Source organism: Natator depressus, chromosome 6, assembly GCF_965152275.1.
Source record: "Natator depressus isolate rNatDep1 chromosome 6, rNatDep2.hap1, whole genome shotgun sequence".
Classification (NCBI taxonomy): domain Eukaryota; kingdom Metazoa; phylum Chordata; order Testudines; family Cheloniidae; genus Natator; species Natator depressus.
In genome coordinates, this window is record NC_134239.1 from 9,725,025 (window position 1) to 9,731,024 (window position 6,000).

The 6,000-nt window shown below is 48.3% G+C and overlaps 1 protein-coding gene and 1 long non-coding RNA gene across 2 annotated transcripts in view; one reads left to right on the plus strand and one right to left on the minus strand.

Moving 5' to 3' along the window:
- LOC141988580 (uncharacterized) overlaps positions 1 to 5,566 on the minus strand; it is a 186,393-nt gene extending 180,827 nt beyond the window's left edge. Inside the window, exons 1-3 of the mRNA XM_074954423.1 lie at positions 5,461 to 5,566; positions 4,764 to 4,964; positions 3,375 to 3,539 (exon numbers count right to left, since the gene is read on the minus strand). The gene's annotated coding sequence lies outside the window, so the exon portion shown is untranslated. The remainder of the gene's footprint in view (positions 1 to 3,374; positions 3,540 to 4,763; positions 4,965 to 5,460) is intronic.
- Positions 999 to 1,829, plus strand: LOC141988617 (uncharacterized). Its single transcript, XR_012639788.1, has 2 exons — positions 999 to 1,130; positions 1,755 to 1,829. It is a non-coding gene; the product is annotated as an uncharacterized LOC141988617 (long non-coding RNA).
- Positions 5,567 to 6,000: the final 434 nt, after the last annotated feature.

Consider the following 6,000-nt stretch of genomic DNA (forward strand, 5'->3'; position numbering starts at 1 on the left):
CCTTCCCCTGCGCACTGGCTCCCACTCAATGTGGGGGTAGCACACGGGGAAGCAATCCACACTGTCCTAATGAATGGCTCAGAGTGTGCAACCCCAGTGCTCATGGGACAGCTTGTGGGGGGGGTGGAAATGTGTTGGGAATATACACTGGACAGAGACCTAGGGCTGGGAATGGGCAGCACATTGGGCATGAGTTTGCAACGTGCGATAACCCTTAAAGAACACGGGTGCAGCGTTGGGCTATGTACGCAAAGACAGGGCTTTCCAAACTGTTGCTTGGGGTGGATCTCATCGTAACAGAACGCTGGATCAGGGATTCTCAATCTCTCTCTACACCACGACCCCCCTGCCATTTAGCAACTTAACCCTTGTGAGTTCCTGGGCTAGACCGTGCCTCAGACTACGTGCCCCCGGTGAGCTGTGTGAGGGAGTAAGAACTCTCTTGACTCCTCTTGCTGGGCCACCTAGAACTTGGTTCTGAGTTTGTGGGCGTAAGGGAGCTCCTTGTCCATTTACTCCCATGTCTGGAGCATGTTGCTGGGGAGTGGATGGGGAAGAGGAAGGAAGGGGTGGAGCCTTGGTTCCTCCTCCCCTACCTGCTGGCCAGGTAAGTGAGCCTGAACCAGCACAGTGTGTGTGTGTGCGCGCATGCAGGGGAGGATCCAGGGAAGAAGCTCCAGCATTACAAGGGGGAAGCCAGGGACGCATTGTGACTCAGAGGGGTGTTTGTGAGGCACTGCACTTTCTGGGGCTGCTCCTCAAGGGTTCAGTCACGGCTTTGTCCCAGGCAAGGGGCACCACATGGTTGCACTGTTCCAGGAGCAGCCCAGGAACTCTACTATGACTCAGAATCGCCCTCTATTTCCCACTTTCCCCCTGCTCTGAGTGTTGGGGGGGAGGGATGCACCTTGCATGTGTTCTGTGCTTGGCCCAACGTACTTCCCCCAGCACACTGGGAGAGCTCTGCTGCCTTGTGCACTGGGGCATAGAGCCAAGCCTCCGTCCTCTCCATGCCCCATCCCAGCTCTTTCCTGCTCCGAGGAGGGTGCCCTTGCAGGCTAGAGGCAGGAGACACTGATCAGTAATAAGGGCTGGGGAGCCCATGGAAATGTAAGCAGCAGTCAGGAGAGGTAAGAGTTGAACTCCTGGCTTCCTGTGCAGGGTCACAGGCTGCCTGAATGGGCCAAATTTTTTCTGCAAAACAGGTACTTGGGAGGTCTGTCCATGAGACTCGGGTAGGGTCCAGATCGAAGGGATTCCCTTCTCTTCCCGCATTTCAAAGGGATGTTTGGGCCGAAGCTGACTAAGCTGGCTCTGAATCTGTAGACTGGCCCCAGAACGTTATTGTGGGTTCAGATCATTCTACATATCTACTGCTCTGTTTCTAGTTAGCGGCTCTTGGGGCAGGACAGTTCCTTGTGCAGTTCGTCAGCAGGTTAATGATACGTGAGTGCGAAGCAGGGTCAGCTCTGGTTCAGTGGAGATGCTGATGTAAATAGAAACTTGTGTGTAAGAGCTTCCTGTAACAGAAAGTCCCTCGTGACATTATTTGCTGGGTTGTGCTGACTTAATGTTGTCGGAATGAGCACAGGGAGAAGTCAGGCTGAATGGGAAACTGAGGGGAGGCGGAGGGTCCAGTGGGCAGGAAAACTCTATGAAATGGCTCTATCTCCAGAAGCCCTGTTCCGTCCTTGACTCTGTGGCCTAGTGGCGAGGATGCTAACCTGAGGCTTCTCTTCCTGCCTTTGCCACAGACCTGCCGTGTGATCTTGGGCAAGTCGTTCCTGCTCTCAAGTGCGGGGTCCACAGTGGTCATTAGCACCTTGCAGCATAACAGAATTTATCCCTGCAACACCCGTGTGAGGTAGGGAAGTATAACCCCTCACCGTCTTGCCTAAGCACGTCAGTGGCAGAGCAAGGAATGGAACCACAGATTAGTGCTTTAGCTACTAGACCATCCATCCCCCATAAGAAAGAGGAGGAAGGCTCTCTCAGCTGAGGAAGTTATGTGGCAGGCCTGGATTTTTTGGGGCTGATTATGAACCATTCCTTGGAAGACAGCCACTGTTACTCAGGGGGCATCAAATATAGTTCAGAATGACTTAAATATTTTGCTGTTTAAGAAAGGTCTGAGAGAGCAAAGAGAAACAGGAGATACAGGTGGTCCTCCAACATTATAACAACACCCCCTGCCTCTGACTTAATGGCTAGAGGGGCTGGGGCTCCTGAAACCTTTCTCTGTTGTAACATGGTCAGAATCACTAGCCTAGAAAGAGTAGAACAGCTTTGAATTTCATCCATTAGAGATTAGGTAGCCAAGTAAAGTGGCCCTGTGTCTCTGGGTAGGAGGGGAGTCCAAGCCTACCAAAAGGGACATGGTGATTGGCTCCCAGTGACCAAGCAGATCGCTGATATATGGGGGGTACCTGCAATGTCAAGTGGGAGACAGGGCGATGGCAAGGGGGCAGGGCATGGGGATCGCTGGGTCCTGGTTTTCATAGGACCCATATTGGAGGAGCAGGGCAACAACCAGCTACATTGAGGAAAGAGGTTCTGTCCTGGGTCTGCACTAGAAAATGGCTGGGACTAGCTGGGATAGCTCATGTGCATTCTCTGTTTTAAAGCAGGCAGCCTTCAAATCATTATAGCGAACGGAGCTCATCTGTCAGAGGATTCAAATTGAAACTGAAGGCTGAAGGCTTTGTGGGAACAGGAAGGGTCCCAGCCAAATCCTATAATCCCTCTGAGTTTTAGCCACTTGTGCAGATCACAGACTTCAAGGCCAGAAGGACCACCAGATCGTGTCATCTGACATCCCATATATCACAAGCCATCAGCACCACCCCAGCACCCGCACAGTAAACCCAGCAACTGAATTTAGACCATAGTATTTCAGTCCTGAGGAGACTGAACTGTTGTGAGAATTGTCAGGAGAGACGGCAGTGAACCGAGGCCCCAGCAATGGCAGGGAATTGACTAGGTGAGAGCTGCTCAGATGACACTGACAAGTGACCCACGCCCCACACTGCAGAGGAAGGTGAAACCCCCAAGGCCACTGCAAGTCTGACCCCACACATGGCGATCACCCCAAGCATGTGAGTCAGAAGCAGCCAGCCAAGCACCTGGTTGGGCACCCAAAATCACTAGTCTCTTTTGGAGTCCGGTGGCACCTTAAAGACAAACAGATTTATTTGGGCACAAGCTTTCGTGGGTAAAAAAACCCATGTGGCACAAGCTCTAAGGCTTGTGGCATAGAGTGTTCTGTGACAGTGGCCGTCAGCATAGTCTGGATGGTGTGTAGATTGTAATTGGCATGGAAACCACTCCATTACAATCGTAATGGACAAGCCTTAGAGTTCTATGGATTTTTTTACCTTCAGTCCTTTTGGTATGACGTTCATCTGTTTGCATTTGGAAAGGAAGATGATGTCTGTCTGTATCTGTATGAGATTTTTCATGAAGTTGATAGATTTCCACTCCATATGGCTAAATTCAGTGCCTTGCGTAATGACAGGTTTCAGAGTAGCAGCCGTGTTAGTCTGTATTCGCAAAAAGAATACATTGATGACATCTTTATCATCTGGACCCATGGAAAAGAAGCCCTTGAGGAATTCCACCATGATTTCAACAATTTCCATCCCACCATCAACCTCAGCCTGGACCAGTCCACACAGAAGAGATCTGGACACTACGGTGCTAATAAGCAATGGTCACATAAACACCACCCTATACCGGAAACCTACTGACCGCTATTCCTACCTACATGCCTCCAGCTTTCATTCAGACCACACCACACGATCCATTGTCTACAGCCAAGCTCTACGATACAACCGCATTTGCTCCAACCCCTCAGACAGAGACAAACACCTACGAGACCTCTATCAAGCATTCTTACAACTTCAATACTCACCTGCTGAAGTGAAGAAACAGATTGACAGAGCCAGAAGAGTACCCAGAAGTCACCTACTACAGGACAGGCCCAACAAAGAAAATAACAGAACGCCACTAGCCATCACCTTCAGCCCCCAACTAAAACTTCTCCAACGCATCATCAAGGATATCCTGAAGGACGACCCATCACTCTCACAGATCTTGGAAGACAGGCCAGTCCTTGCTTACAGACAGCCCCCCAACCTGAAGCAAATACTCACCAGCAACCACACACCACACAACAGAACCACTAACCCAGGAACCTATCCTTGCAACAAAGCCCGTTGCCAACTGTGCCCACATATCTATTCAGGGGACACCATCATAGGGCCTAATCACATCAGCCACACCATCAGAGGCTCGTTCACCTGCACATCTACCAATGTGATATATGCCATCATGTGCCAGCAATGCCCCTCTGCCATGTACATTGGTCAAACTGGACAATCTCTACGTAAAAGAATAAATGGACACAAATCAGACATCAAGAATAATAACATTCAAAAACCAGTTGGAGAACAGTTCAATCTCTCTGGTCACTCGCTTACAGACCTAAAAGTGGGAATACATCAACAAAAAAACTTCAAAAACAGACTCCAACGAGAGAATGCTGAATTGGAATTAATTTGCAAACTGGATACAATTAACTTTGGCTTGAATAGAGACTGGGAGTGGATGGGTCATTATACAAAGTAAAACTATTTCCCCATGTTTATCCCCCACCTCCACCCCACACTGTTCCTCAGACTTGTCAACTGCTGGAAATGGCCCACCTTGATTATCACTACAAAAGGTCCCCCCCAACCCCCGCTCTCCTGTTGGTAATAGCTCACCTTAAGTGATCATTCTGGTTACAGTGTGTATGGTAACACCCATTGTTTCATGTTCTCTATGTATATAAATCTCCCAGTATTTTCCACTGAATGCATCCGATGAAGTGAGCTGTAGCTCATGAAAGCTTATGCTCAAATAAATTTGTTAGTCTCTAAGGTGCCACAAGTACTCCTTTTCTTTTTGAAGAATGATTGCAGGTCCTGTGAATTATGTCAAAAAAGGGAAAGTCATGTAGGACCCCAGAAAGTTCCTCTCTGCCCATTGCCTGTAATACAAGACGCATTTTATAGGATAGCAATGGATATTGAAGGCCCTATGCCATGGCCTACCCAGAGGGGGGAAGATATATACTGGGGGTATTGGATTTTGCTATTAGGTACCCTGAAGTAGTTGCTCTAACTAACAGAGGCTGATTCTGTGGCAAGAGCCCTTTTCACTATTTTTAGCTGAGTGGGTTTCCCTAAAGAGATTTTATCTGACTGTGGGTCAAATTTCATGTCTCAGATATTCAGTGAGTTATGGAGGCTGTGTGGGGTGCCCTATATCATCCAGAGACAAACAGACTGGTGGAGAGATTTAATGGGACATTGAAATCAATGATGGGACTGTATGCCCAGAGATGAGCCTAAGTCTGAGCCCAATACTGTTGAGCCCAAGACTGGGTTGAATTGTTACCTTATTACAATGAATTGTTACCTTATTTGCTATTCACAAGAGTCTACAGGGTTTGCCCCATTTGATCTTCTATACAGAAGGAAAGTGCCATAGATCTTATCTGAGGCTCCTGGGAAGGAGATACTGGGGCAGAAGAGGAGCCTGTAACTGAATAAGTACAAAGGTTCAGCAAAAGTTAAAGGACAGGATGGAAATAGTTCAGACTAACCTCAGGGACAGTCAGTCCAAATGAAAGGTGTGGTATGACCAACATACCTGAAAACACACTTAGAACTGGGGGACTTGGTGTTAGTATTAAGCCCTGTGAGAAAATACAAAATGCAAAATTCTTGGGAAGGCCCTTTTGAGGTGATAGAAAGGGTAAATGAAGATCAATATCTTGTTTAAAGGCTTCATGGTAATCCTGTCCCACAGGGCGTGAATGTAAAGAGACTTAAAGCTTATGACAACAAGAAAGCCATGGTAAACATGATCTGCTGTGCAATTGTGGAAAGCGTGGTCCGCCACCTCATTGATTTGATGGCTGAATGCCAAACTGAGTCATCTCTGGAAAGCATCGAT